The sequence below is a fragment of the Anguilla rostrata genome, chromosome 11, assembly GCF_018555375.3.
Source record: "Anguilla rostrata isolate EN2019 chromosome 11, ASM1855537v3, whole genome shotgun sequence".
Classification (NCBI taxonomy): Eukaryota; Metazoa; Chordata; class Actinopteri; order Anguilliformes; family Anguillidae; genus Anguilla; species Anguilla rostrata.
Genome location: NC_057943.1, coordinates 37016393 through 37030990, shown reverse-complemented (window position 1 = coordinate 37030990; position 14598 = coordinate 37016393). Strand labels below are relative to the sequence as shown.

At 41.8% G+C, this 14598-nt stretch overlaps 1 long non-coding RNA gene across 1 annotated transcript; it reads right to left on the bottom strand.

Moving 5' to 3' along the window:
* Positions 1-13299: 13299 nt before the first annotated feature.
* On the bottom strand, positions 13300-14551 carry LOC135235256 (uncharacterized). The gene is made up of 3 exons (XR_010324332.1): positions 14335-14551; positions 13874-13946; positions 13300-13772 (listed from the first exon to the last, which is right to left on the bottom strand). It is a non-coding gene; the product is annotated as an uncharacterized LOC135235256 (long non-coding RNA).
* Positions 14552-14598: the final 47 nt, after the last annotated feature.

Here is a 14598-nt window from a genome sequence, read left to right as displayed (position 1 = left end):
CCTATCAATTGCATACCACCATTTTCAGAAGCCAAAATGATTTTCTTCCACCTTTTGCTTTTCTGGCATTTGACATTTGATATTAGTACTCCTGTGACAAAACGAGATTGGATCTAAAGAAAAACAAATAATACTTAAAGAAACATTTCATCCAAGCAGCTGAGTGGAGTGTGTAGTCAGGTATGGTCAAATCCGTCTGATGTTGTACAGAAGGAATCTGCAGGACCGTGATGTTGCCTTGATGTGCTCCTTGAGGTCCAGTTGGTCATCCAGGACCACCCCCAGGCTCTTTGCAGAGTGAGAGGCAGTCACTGTGGTGCCATCAACCGTGATTGACAGCTCACGTAGTAGGGAGGTCTTGTATGGGAAGAACAGCAGCTCAGTTTTGTTGAGGTTGAGCTTCAGGTGGTGGATGGCCATCCAGGTAGAGATGTCAGCCAGGCAGGAAGATATTTTGTCAACCTGTGAGGCAGAGGGGGGGAGGAGAAGAAGAGTTGTGTCGTCTGCATAACAATGATAGGAGATGCCGTGTGAATTAATAACTGAACTAAGAGCTTGGTGTATATGGAGAACAGCAGAGGACCCAGTACAGATCCCCGTGGCACTCCCGTAACAATTACCAGGAGCGGCTGTAACATCAGCATTAGAAAGATCAGTTAAGAACATTCTAATCACGTATTTGTGATCTTTCAGGTTAAAGGGGTAAAAAAAAAAGTGAAATGTGAGAGCATAAGACACAATCGGAACCAAAAACCCAGCTGGAGCTGAAGACATGGATGGTGTGGTTAGCAGAGAAATTTCAGCGTAGTAATAAGACTCTGTCCCCTCACTGTCACGCCCTCACCAATAATGAATATCATGCAGGGATGCTCATAGCAGGAATGCTATCATAAAGAGTGGTATAATAAATAGTATGTTAAGCGCTGTTACCCATTATAACACCTCATGTAGCAAGTCACATTATGAATGACATTTTAAATAATGTCTCATGTGTATTCCTTTATTTAGCCTTTAAAAATGCTGATTTGGAGTATTTAAACCATGCAATTTGACTTGCATGTCAAATGTCCAGTGTCAGACAAGCCAGTCGGCCTAGCAACCACGGACCAGGCTGGCAATTGGGATGGTAGCCATGCCATTCCGCCAAGTTACGTCTTGGTGGGGCGGCATGCCCCATACCTATACAGCAACGAGAGTTTGGCACTTTTCAGGGTTCCCCACAGAAATCACCACAACAGCCACAGACACTCAGCCCTTAAAAACATTAATTTCTGTACATTCTGACACCATTTCAACAGAGAGAATTCATAAACAACTTCACATGTCCACACAATAAAGCTCCAAACTTAAGGGATTTTGAGTTTTCTCCTTTTTTTTCCTGCCGCCTAGCCCACAAACAAAATGTCTCCCCATTGGACATTTTACCAACACCAGCCAATCCTTCACCTTCACAAACCAATCAAAATCGTGGCTCAGTGATCAATGTTACAGTCTATGGATCATAGGGTCCTAGGTAAAAGCCCAGCAAGCACAAGTTTTTTTAACCTGCTTTTTTCCCCTCACTAATAATTGTCTGTTCCTTCTCAATTATTGCTTTTGCACCACATCTACCCGCCGTTCACCAAACGTATACACTGCATTATGATGTACCATCTACACATTCAGTTAACCAGCTACAATATTGCCAGGCCATATGGCCTCAATGGGAGCTCCACTGTGCATACTGGCCTGTCTTCTTTAAACCCACAGACACATTTGACCAAAGACAACTCATGTATTGAACAGTTATATCATGGTGGTGCACTGACAAAATTATGGACTGGAGAGCGTGAGGTTGAATGTTTGTTTATGTAACTGTTATTATTATATATACAATATTATATATATATAACACAACACATTATATATATATATATATATATATATATATATATATATATAACAACATGTTTTGGACATATGGCATATGCATTCAAATTTGTCCTTATTTATGGCCTAAAGTTCAAATCGGCCACAGAATGCTGCGGTTTTATCCTCCATAAACGTCTTTACTGTATATAGGAGCTTAAATCAGGGGCTTTTTGCGTTTACCATGGAGAGAGTTCTGTACTGTATGTGCACTGCCTGGTTTTCATGAATGCAAATTTAAGTTATTTGTGTGTGTGTGTGTGTGTGGTGACCGCAAAAATAGAAACTTTTGAAGAGATTAAGAGCACCGACAGCATACTCTATTAGCATACAACAGCTACAAACCCAAAGCAAAGTTTAACTCAGCATCTGGTGGTGTTTGGTGCGGTCTTTGTTAAATTTGGCAAAACCTTACTTCATGAAAGCAATAAAGAGAAATGGTACATTTATCTTTGTTATTGCCAAACAATGTTGTCTTTGCTCCATTTGATGTTTAGTAGACATACATTTACAGAATTTCTGGTGGAAAGATTAAGATTGGTACTGTTACAGAAAAGCATGAAAAATCTGACAGGTGACACACTGCTTTCTGGTAATAATTATGCATTTTCACAGAAGATTAGTGAGTCCTTTATAATTAACATGGAAGAACTTAACAGCTGTCAAATTAGAAGCAGAGTTGCCAAAACATATACAATTAGCAATTTAATGAGATTATACCACAAACCAAACATGTAAAACATTTTAGCCACTATAATACAAGTAATTGCTTACAATAAAAACTGAAATAAATTGTGAGGGTCTTACCTGAAATAATGCTGTGATCCTGGTGATGCAGGAGTTTCCATTCCTGCAGTAAAATCAACTGAAAAATGAAAGCTTCATTTTTTTGTCAAACCAGTGGGGGGGGGGGGGGGGGGGGCATAAACAATGTGGGAAAACTGCACTCACCTCCTAATAAAATTACATTTACATATTTACCCTTCAAATGTGCACACCAGAATGACTCTACTGCCTCTGGTTTTATCCTCAGGTGAGGTCCTTTCATCAGTAGTTCTTCTGGTGCTATCACACATACTTTCTGAAGGATACACAGACTGGGTTGATCAGGCCCAGAATGAACTGTGTGGCTGATCCAATGCCCTGCCACGGTTTCCAACTGGCTTTTTGAAGAATTTGAATCCATTCTCAACCCATGTTGAATCTGAAGTCATCCATTCAACAATACTTGTTGGCATGTTTTGGGTTTTATTCTTGCCCACCACCAGCCCCCCCTCTTTGGGGGACATCTTTGTTATTGCAAGTCTGGCCTGAGCCAAGTAGTTAATCCACTGTTACGCACTCTTCAGCTAAAGCCAGTGTGATGCTCTCTTCCTCCTGTTCAGCTGTGTTGCACATGATCTTGTACTTTTGTTTTTCTTGCCCACCACCACCCCCCCTCATCGGGGGACATCTTTCCTAGTATGGCTGTCTGAGCAAAGTAGCTAATCCAGTGCCCCACACTCTTCAGTGTGATCCTCTCACTTCACCCTGTTTGGCGGTTTTGCACATCATCTTGTATGTTGCCCTCTTTGCTCCAGTTTTTTTTTTTCCTGTATCGACTGTTTAGAACGTTCTTATCCCACTTTCATTGTTAAGCACTGAGCTGTCCAGCTGTTCTCCATACACCCATCCTTAAGTGATTGGCAGTTCTTCAGCAGTACTTCAGTTGTTTTCATTGGCTTGCTTAAACCTCTCTTCCCATGGCACAATCAGCTTCAACATAAGTGTTCTTTTGTGCTCCTTCACTCCTACCAATCCTACCCTGAGAGCTGTGATGTTCCAGTGGAAAAAGGCAGGACTCCTCTTCATCCACTACCAATCACAGTAAGCCACAGTGTGAACCTTGATCACTGCTGAACTGGAGTGTTCATGCAGTCCCAGTCCTCAGTGTCATCTCTGAAGGGTAGCTTGTCCTGAAGCTTTGGGAAGCTCCAATCCATTGTTGAAGTAGGAATGTCAGCACCTCACCTCAATTTGTACACTGTAAGGGGTTAGAGGAGCTTGAGGAGGAACGTGTGTTGACAGCACCATGCCTTAGGTTAAACAGGCACACCACCTTTCTCCACCCTCTGCACTCGGTCAGGTGCACGGTCTGTTGTTCTCTTCACACTCACTGTGTCAGAGTGAGCAGTCATACCACTTCCCCAGGCGTCTGACTGGCTTCTCTGTGAGAACTGGAATCTACTCTCCACCCACTTTGAGCCAAATGTCGTCATGCTCCTTGCTGTTGCCTTTCATCAGTACCAGCATCCTCAAAATTCTGGGCTTGAAGGTCACTCTTGCTCAGGTAATGGATATATCCAGGTCCATCTCCCCTCTGTCACCGACTGTGTAGTGATGGTTATGCCATTCGTGAAGGTTCATGTTGGTGGTTTCAGCACTTTGGATTTCGTTGTAGTTCCTCTGCTTGGTCTTTCTGCAGAGCCCACAAGGATGCAGAAAGCAGCTGTGATGGACACCATGCACCTTCTAATCGTGTTCACCCCCACCCCCAAAATAGTCACACACTGTAACCCTCATCCTGAACCTTTTTAAATTATTTTAATTGTTTTTTTTATTTTTTTATTTATTATTATTATTTTGTGTTTCTATTGATTCTATTTATTTATTTATTTATTATTATTTTGAAATTTTAATTTAATTAGGGCTAGGTTTAGAGTTTAATATTTTTATTTAATTTATTTATTAACAATAATAACAATTAAATAATAATAATAATAATAATAATAATAATAATAATAATATTTAACCTACAGAACTACTTCGATAAGTTCAGGATGAGGGTTACAAGTGTGTGACTGTACTACAAAACAACAGAGGTTGGGGGTGGTACAGTTACAGGGTGCAGTGTCCATCATAGCTGCTGTTTACATCCTTGAGCTAATGGACAGAAAGATCAGCACTGACCTCTGAGGAACTAACCATCTCAGTCTTCTGCATCCAATTAAGCTTCTCATCCATGGTCACTCGTACGCCAAAAACTTCCATTCTTTGTCATCAAACCTATTTTCCGTGATATGCTCAACAGTGACTGGGAGGGCTCCTGTACAATTCTGTGGTGCCTCTTGGACATGATTCTGGCAATGGTTCTTCATTCCGCACTGTGACCACCTCACCACCTTCAACCGGTCTTCTGCCAGCACCTGGTCTTCATCACCCCTCTGTAGCCAGCCACCCTCTGATACCACATCAGTACTCAGCTTGTCCTCCTCCAATCTGGGGATGGGAAAGGGGGGGTGGGGGTGGAGATTAGTGTAGCAGAGGCTAGCTAAAGTGGCTAGCTAGCCACTGGGGGGCTAATGTCTTGTGTGCAGCCATGCTAAAATTCACACCACCATTCCCACTCTTTGGAGGACATCTTTGTTTTTGCAGGTCTAGCCCAGGCTTCTGACTGGCTTCTATTTGAATTGGAATTCACTTACCACCCATGGTGAAAAAAGAAAAAAAAAAAAAAAACACTAAGGTACCTTCAGAGTAATTAACCTGGGGAACAACCTGGGTCTACTTCCACTGGCTAAGGTTCTAAGGTTTTTCTTGCCCACCACCCTCCCCTCTTTGGAGGACAACTTTGTTATCAATGGCCTGGCCTGATCCAGGTAGCCGATCCACTCCTTTGCACTCTTCAGTCAAATATGGTTTGATGCACTTGCTTCTTCCTGTTTAGCCGTTTTTCACATTGTCATGCATGTTGCGGTCTTTGCTCCAGGAATCCTCAGTTTGGATCCTCTGCATCCATTGTCCTTAGATGCCTCTTATCCCATGTCTACTGGTAAGCACCTAGATGCCCAGCTCTTCCCCATGCACTCATCCTTAAGTGATAGCCAATGAAATAAATTTACTGAAGTGTCTTCCTCCAACCTCTCGTCCTATGGCACCATTACCTCCGTCACAGTTGTATTGCTTGTGCTCTTTCACCAACTCCACAGTCCTCAACTAAGGGCTTTGCAAAGGATCTTCCAGGGGAATAAGGCATAGTGTTAAGTCTTCTTTTCATCAGCTGAATATCACTGAGCCACAATGTGAACCTTGATCGATGCTCATCTCACTTAGTTCTTGCAGTCGCAGTCCTCAATCTCTTCTCTGAAAGGCATCAGCCATTTTATTCCCCTGCTGTTTAGGCCAATTCTGCTGAAGCTTTTGGAATTTTTGGAGGTTAGCTGCTAATGTTTCTGTCCACTGGTTCCACTGCTGATACTGTGAGTTTTTACACTGGAATGGGTTTAGGAGTTTGGTGAGGAGTGCATGCAGACAGCACTAGACCTTGGGTTACACAGGGACACCACCCTTCTCCACCCTTTGCACCCAGCCATGTGTGCGGTGTGTTGACCGCTTCACACTCACCATGTCACAGAGTGAGCAACCAGACCACTTCCCCAGGCTTCTGATTGGCTTCTCTGTTTGTGCTGGAATCAGCTCTCCGTCCAATTTGAACCAAGTGATCGTCATCCGCCTTGTCCTTGTGTCTCTTCAGTACCAGCCTCCTTGAGTGGCTGAGTCTGAAGGTCATTCTGGCTTAGGCAGTGGATCTGTCCAGGTCTTCAAACACCGATCTCTCCTCTTTCACGGACTGTGTAGTGATGGTCATGCAGTCTGTGAAAGTTCAGATCAGTGGTTGCCACACATTGGATCTAGTCTTGGGCCCTCTGCTTGGTCTTTCAGCAGAGTCCACAAGGATGTACAACAGCAATGATGGACACTGTGCACCCCATAACCATGCCACTCCCAGCCTCTGGTTGTACAGTCCTACACTATAACCCTCATCCTGAACTATTCTAAATTCCTATTTTTATATATATTACTATTTATTTGTTTATTTTTATTGCTATTTATTTTGAGTTAATTTTTTTTTTTAAATATAATTTTCTAAAATACATTTGTATTATGGTTTGGGTTTTATCAAGGTTATATTATTTCTGCTAACCATTTATTTGATTTTTTTTTATTAGTTTTTATTTTTTTTAATGATTTCAGGGTGAGGGTAACAGTATGTGACTATACTACGAAACAGTAGAGGCTGGGCAGTAACAAGGTGCACAGTGTTCATCATAGCTGCTGTTTACATCCTTGTGGACTCTGCTGAAAGACCAAGCAGAGGGCCCAAGACAAAATCCAAGGTGTGGCAACCACTGACATGAACTTTCACAGAGAGCATCACCATCACTACACAGTCAGTGAAAGAGGAGAGATCGGTGTTTGAAGACCTGGACAGATCCACTGCCTAAACAAGAATGAGCTTCAGACCCAGCGCTTCAAGGACGCTGGCACTGAAGAGAGGCAAGGACAAGGCGGATGACAATCACTTGGTTCAAATTGGATGGAGAGCGGATTCCAGCACAAACAGAGAAGCCAGTCAGAAGCCTTGGGAGGTGGGTCAACTGCTCACCCTGTGACACAATGACTGTGAAAAGGACAAGACATTACTCAGATGACTAGATGCAGAAAGTGGAAAAAGTTGGTGTTCCTGAGACCCAAGGCCTGGTGCTGTCAGAACATAGTCTTCTCCAAGCTCGTTTAGCCCCTTCCGGTGAACAAAGTCCTTCCAGTCTCAATGCGAGACCCAGGGCTGGGAGGAGGCAGAGGCTATGGTCTGGGAGAGGTTAGCTGCAGCCATGATCTGTCCATCCAAGGATCACTGAAAGCCCCTAGAAGTGCTGGTGTGGAAGAAAAATACCTCCCTCCAATTCTGTGTGGACAACAGGCAGTTGAACACAGTGACTTGCAAATCTTCGTAGCCTCTTCCCAGCATTGACTACATCCTAGACAGCATAGCAGTTGCCAACTGGTTCAGCTCACTCAACCCCCACAGCAGTTATTGGCAGGTCCATATTCTGGCACCGGCTCATCCCAAGACAGCCCAGCAATGTTCAAATGGCTGATGGAAAAGATACTTCAGGACATTCCAGCAACAGCCTGCAGAGTCTACCTTGACGAGATTCTGGTCCAAACCTTCAATGTAGTGCAAGCCAACCTCTGCATCGAGCCAGGTCATGCCTAGTTCTATAGCGCGATGATCCGTCTTGTCATGTTCACCCGAAAAACATGACACTTCTACAGCAGGATAACAAAGGTCTTCTCCTCCATCTGCATCCACTCAAGCATCTCATCCACAAGTGAATAGCACATCAGCAGCTTATTTTCATCATCTTCATCAGATCTATTTCCATGATGTAGTCAGCGCCAGTGTGAGGATTTCTCCCACTCAACTTGTCCACTTCTGTCTCATTCTATTCATACTCACCTTCTCTCACCAGAGAGGAGGGTGATGGGGGGAGGGCGATGGGAGGGGAGGGAGTTGACTGGAGCCTATCCCAGCATGAATTTGGCTAGAGGTGCACCTATCCATCTCAGGGCACATACACTATGGACACCACAGCCATGGACATAAGCAAACTCTGAACCTCAGTCAGTAAGCCAGTCAGACCACTCAAATCCTATTTTACACATTTAATACAAACAAACAAACAAACAAACAAACAAAGCATCTGCAACACAGATAACCGCCGAGCCCTTCTAAGCTTAAAGCTAAAATCTGCAAGCATTTACAAACTACTCTGCAGTAACATTTTCCCCCACACCTTCTCTAAAAACCATGTACCAGCACAACAAAAGCAACCAAAGCCCTTCACTCAAAAAACCTGAAATCATTCTAATAAATTCCAAGTTCCTATATTCCTTTAAGACCATGAAACAATCAAACATCACTGTAGCATCACCGTTTTCCATCACTGCAGCAGCATCATTGAAAAAAACAGCATCAACACGTGAAAAAAAAACCAGCTTTGAAATAATTATAAGCATGCCCGTACCTTTGACGTCTTCTGGGAACCTACAACCCACCACCAACAACACCAACCGTGCAACAGCAGCAGCATTGCTTCTAGCTCCTCTTGCTTCTAATCAGTCCAGAAAAACAATGACAGAACCAAAATGATGATCAAAATCTACACACTTTGCCCTAATTAAAAATATAATCTTTACTCCTCAACAACAATTCTCACCTAGTGCAGCATAAGCAACAATCTCCAAAAAGCCAAAAGAAACAGCACTTCAGCACAGCAGCATTCCACCAGTGAAGGTACATAACCAGCTCCTTACTTTTGATGTCTTCTGGCAGATGCACCTACAACCCACCACCAACACCAACCGTGCAGCAGTAGCAGGATTGCTTCTAGCTTGACCTAAACTACTCTCTCTCAAATGCTACTAACTCTCAAGTCAGTACCAGGGCTTCGGCAACAACACAGCGAAGATCTATACACCTACAATTAATTCACAACATCACAATATCATCAGATCGCTACATAATCAGTCCAGAAAATACAAAGACAACAACAATCACTTCTGAACAGCACAGCAGCAACGCAGCCATAACCCAGAAAAAAAGATATCAAAATCACCACAAAAATTCCTCACAGGATTCAAACACCAGAGATCCAAACTTAAAAAATATAATATTCACTTCTTGTCAACAACTCTCACCAAGCATAAGCGACAATCTCCACAAAGCGAAAAAAAAAAAAGTCTTGAGCACAGCGGCATCCAACCAGTGAAAAGTACATAACTATGGTCTTACTTGGTGTCGATTGATTGATGCATCTAGTTGTCTAGGTTGATTGCAGAGCTGGAGATAAAAATGTGTTAAAACTCATGAATATCTACATGCAAAGAACAGCATAGCCTTTCCTATAAACACAAAGTAGGCTAAATGTAAAACCCCTGGTAAATGAGAGGCTTCCTGTAAATGTAAAACATGAAAAATGAATAAAACCTACTGTGGTAGGTGTATAATTTGTAATTTTTTTTTTTTTTTTTAAAAGCTGGTGAATGCACAATTATTTAAGCCAAAGTGTTATCTTTGCATTTGTTTTCACACTGAGGAAGGCCAAATACAGAAATATTAGGGTAACTAAAAGCATATTAATATGAATGGGGAATCTTGGTTGTGTTTGCTGTTTTGGCCTGGGCTCATCCTGGTCTTTTTTTTCCCCTCTCCTTGTTGCACCGTTTTGTAAATAAAACTACCCTCCTGTACTTTGCAAAACTGGCCTACCATGGCACTTTTAACGTTTATTACTTCCCTTTAAAGGCCAAAACAACAAACAAAACCAGGAGCAACTTAAAATTAAATCAAACTTAACTAATCTACCACAAAAGAAAAAAAATACAACAGGTGACATGTGACATAATTCAAAATAGCCCATGCACCCCTATGCACAAATCATAAATGCTAGACCAGGCACAAACTCACACAACACAAGTCAATGGCAAAGATGGCTGACAGGTGGACTGACAGTTGAGTTTTTACACAGGCTGCTGGGCTGTAATTGGTTGTCGGAATTTGAATTTGATTCAGCCAATCAAGAAGCACGAGTGGCAGTCAGTGGGTGTTGATTGATTGATTGATTGATTGATTGATTGATTGATTGATTGATTGATTGACCTGTTGATTGATTGCTTGAAATTTTTTATTGATTATTAAAATACAAGTGGCCCTGCTAGCCAGAGATGCCCCAGATACAGAAATCATCACAAGGATAATAACACAATGAAGCCCAAAGGCTTATTTCCATTGTGGTTCTTTTTTAACATGTATTATTTGTGCATAGGGGTGCATGGGCTATTTTGATTTATGATAATCTGTTGGATTGTGCCCACCTGTCTAATTAAATGGTTTAATTTTGTCTTGACAGCTCTGGTTCTCTTATCTCATTACATCCCAGGTTAATGCAGAAATTGCTATTTGTTTATTAACCACTAGAGGGAGGAAGCACACACAATACTAAGGCATATCCATTGACAAATGGATATTCGTGCAAGATTGGATTCTGCTAAATTAAATGCTGTTCAGAGAATACTGCTGCTGTAATCACTGTCCATTTAACCCACAAGCATTGTCAGAAAAATGAGGAGTAAAGTGGGGATGGCTGAGTTTTGAGTGATTTTTCACTCCAAGCTGAGTGAAAGTCTCTAGTATAATTGCTGACAAAAAAAGTCAAATGGATGCCACAATGCTTTAAATGGTTCTTAAATTAGGCCATCATTGCTTTGATGAAAGAAAAAGGTCACCATTACGCCCCTGGTGTCTGCGGCTGTTTTTAGTTGATACTTTTTTAATTTCAAGACACAGCACAATGAATGAATCGTGTTCATTAATGCAATGGCTCACAACATTAAACATTTATTGCTAACGACAATCAAATTTTCAAATGGAGAAACTCCTGGGTTGTAGAAATAATATGAAATTAGAAGACCTCTTTCTCAAAGGATTGTTTTGTTTTTGTTTTTTTGTAATAATGTAACACAGTCACACCCCACTCCTCTCCACAGTCAGTCAAAAGCGTGAAAATGATTTATTTTCTGAAAGAAACATGTGATGGAAGCATCAGTTCCTCATTAACAACATGACCCATGCAGAGAGATGACAATATCTGAATGATGGTCACATAGAGGCCCATTTCATAAAAGTGAAGATGCAGGAAAATTGTAACCTCATTATTCCTGCTGCAGTGGCATTTCAAAAGGAAATGTTTAGAGGATAATTGCCTGCAAAAGATGACACTGAAGAGAATGCCCAGTCTGTAGTACTTTATACTGTATATACCTTTTTTTATTTTAACCATTGTGATGTTTGTGTAATGCTGGGTTTGAGGTGCTGGGAGCAGGCTTGTGCAGACCGAGAGTACAGTGCTGGGAGCCAGGGCAGTTCTCCCCCCTGTCAGCTCGTACCCAGGGCTAACACAACCCTGCCACGTCACATGAAGACAGGCTTAAAGAGCTGCGCTTGCAAACAAACGCTTTCAGAGTCCTGAGAAGGGCATGTCCATTTTGCGTTTAGTAAAGATTACAGGCCTTGAATTGATCCCATAAATTACATCTCTGTGTCATGTACAGTAAATATAATTGTCAAGAATATTGGGTGCTCTAGGGGAAAGTGTGCGCTAACAGTGCATGCAATAGTTCATATGTCATAGTGGAATCAGCTAAGGGTTTATAGCAGTTATGACTCCCATTTAGGGCAGTTGTATTTACTTCAGATGCTGAAATTTTGAAAGGCATATGGACTCAGGACCAGCTGAGGTAATGATGCTGGCTTTCTGAAGCTCCTCAATCCATATAGAATACATTGCACAGACTGACAGCTAATCTGTTATTCCTCAGTCAGATAATACTTTATTGAAGTAAAGTGCGAAGACCATTGTGGAAATCAATTATACACAAGAAGAAACCACACGAAAAACACATATCACTTACACTTAGCACTATCACAACATAGGTCAAAGGAGAGCAAAGGTGTGCTTCTACTTGATTTCCCATGCTCCTTAGCTTTGCCAGCTTTAATGGACTCTTAAAATGGAACATTTGTCAGGATTTTACCCTGTGTTGTCCATAATAGTCCAGCAGAGCTCTGAGCATGTGCATCCTTAAAAACAATTGAATTACCAGGTTGCTATCTCACCCTAAAAACCCTCTTGGGTGTTACCAAATGCCCTCAAAGTGCACATAATAAATAACCTAACACCTGGACTGAGCCCATAAGCCCACAGAAGAGACACCTTTTGCATTAACCAACTGCGTGCGGGATAGCATCCGTACGCGCGAACTAGGTTAACTAAAGTAGGCGATCCGCCTTTAAATGTCTGCATCTCCCAAAATGACGTCTAACGTTACTTTAGCCAACCCTAACATGTTTGCATTTCGCCTACTCCTACTAAACGAGGCACCACCTGCGCATGCGTCCCGTTTCGCCTACTCCTACTAAACGAGGCACCACCTGCGCGTGTGTCCGACTAAACATTCCTCTCAGATCGTCTGTGAGTGAGTGAGTGACCACAGTTTGCCATGCATAGCCCACGGCGCCAGTTCCTGCACGCCGTGGGAAAAACACACACAGACAGTCTATTGGGAACCTGTCCAAGCCACACGTCTGAGGTGTCCTCTGCCATATTTTTAGAGAGGACTTGTTGTGTTTGAGTTATCCATCAGCACTTTGAGTCACAGGGAAAACTTTCTCATGCCCTTGTATTTTCCCTTTGAAGACTTCACACCGATCAATGAAAACTAGGTCTTTTGCAACTACATTCCTTTCTACTAGAACACGTATCCTGTTTATGATAGTGAACGGTATAGACTGAGCTAGGAGATACTGGTCATTTCTTATGCCTTTGTTGCTTTTCATTCCCACATTCTAATGTATGGGTTAGCTTGAGAATTCCTGTGCAGTCTGTGTGTATCATTTGGCCATAAAGATATGGTAAAAATACTGATGAAATTATCTTCTGTGTTGCCCTTGAATATTTAAAGCAACACACGAGTTATATCAAAAACATTTTAAATGTTTATTTTCCAGCCATAACAAATATGTACGCATATTGTTTTACAGCTGCGCTATTTCTTCAACCTCTACATACATATATTGCCATTTCTGTGGATTTATATGTGATCAATTTAGTATAGTTATCAATCTAGCATTAGTTATTAATGTTTTTGGTCATTTACAGAAATAATCCATTATGATGGTGTAACAACGGCAGAACTAAACCCGTTTGCTATCACCTTCCTCACCATAGCCAGATAGCAGCTGTCCTGCCATCGGTATTGCAGAGCCTTAGCTGAATTTCACGAAGGTGTCACAATAATATTATCAAAGCAATCCATCTTTAGCCTTCATTGTATGTATTGAATGTAGCTTAATGTGCGACAGCAGCGTTCCACGTCCACATCACTGTAATGGTTGTTACAGCACTATGTGTGACCTATAGATAGGCTCACTACTGCAGAATGACACCCTTGAGTGTAGCATCTTCAGGGAAACAAAAAACACACTGTAAAACAAAGAAGCAGAACGTGAGTAACTCCTATGGAGTTACACCACTGACTTTCAGTAAATTAAGGTTTCTCTGTTGTAATTTCACTGTGGACTGACCTGCGGCTTCTGTGCAATCAGATGGAAGGAGAAGGGGTGAAAGGGCAGGGGCATCCGTCCTTTTTCTGTGGTTCTGAAACAACCCACACACTTCTCTAAAGCGCCTATGGGATGCATTCACTTGCTTAGCATACACTGCAGTCATCCAGGCTGCAGCTGCTGTTTAATTTAATACTATTGAACACGTTTGTCAGTTGTGATATTCTAAAGACGTATTCTGCAGTGTAAAATTTTCAGGTGGCGTACAATTCCCCAAAAGCAATTTCTTAATGCACAAATAAACAGGCTCTGTAAAGTGACTGACAAAAATGGTCTGCTAGTATTTGACTATTTGTTAATTAATAATACAGTTGGCTGAGCCATTAAAGACTGCGCTTTTTCATAAATGTCTTTCTATATAATTGATATTGGTGCATAATACAGACACTGTACAGTAGGTTGTGCAATGCTTGCAAACATACCGTGTTGCACCAACTGACTGCTAAGCACATCCTTTTTGGGTAGGCTACCAAAGACTCCTCAGCTATTTCATCTCCTCTTCCACAGCCATTAGGCAGTCTGTCTTTAGATTTCTTTTTTTTCTGCTGCATTCAGATGTCCATCTGATTTTATTATTGCATCTCGTTAATTTCACCTAATGATCTAACAGACACAGCTGAAAGCATTTTGTTTGATTTGTACCTACAGACATTCGTTAAGTTTGTTCTATAGCTTTAAGAGATGCT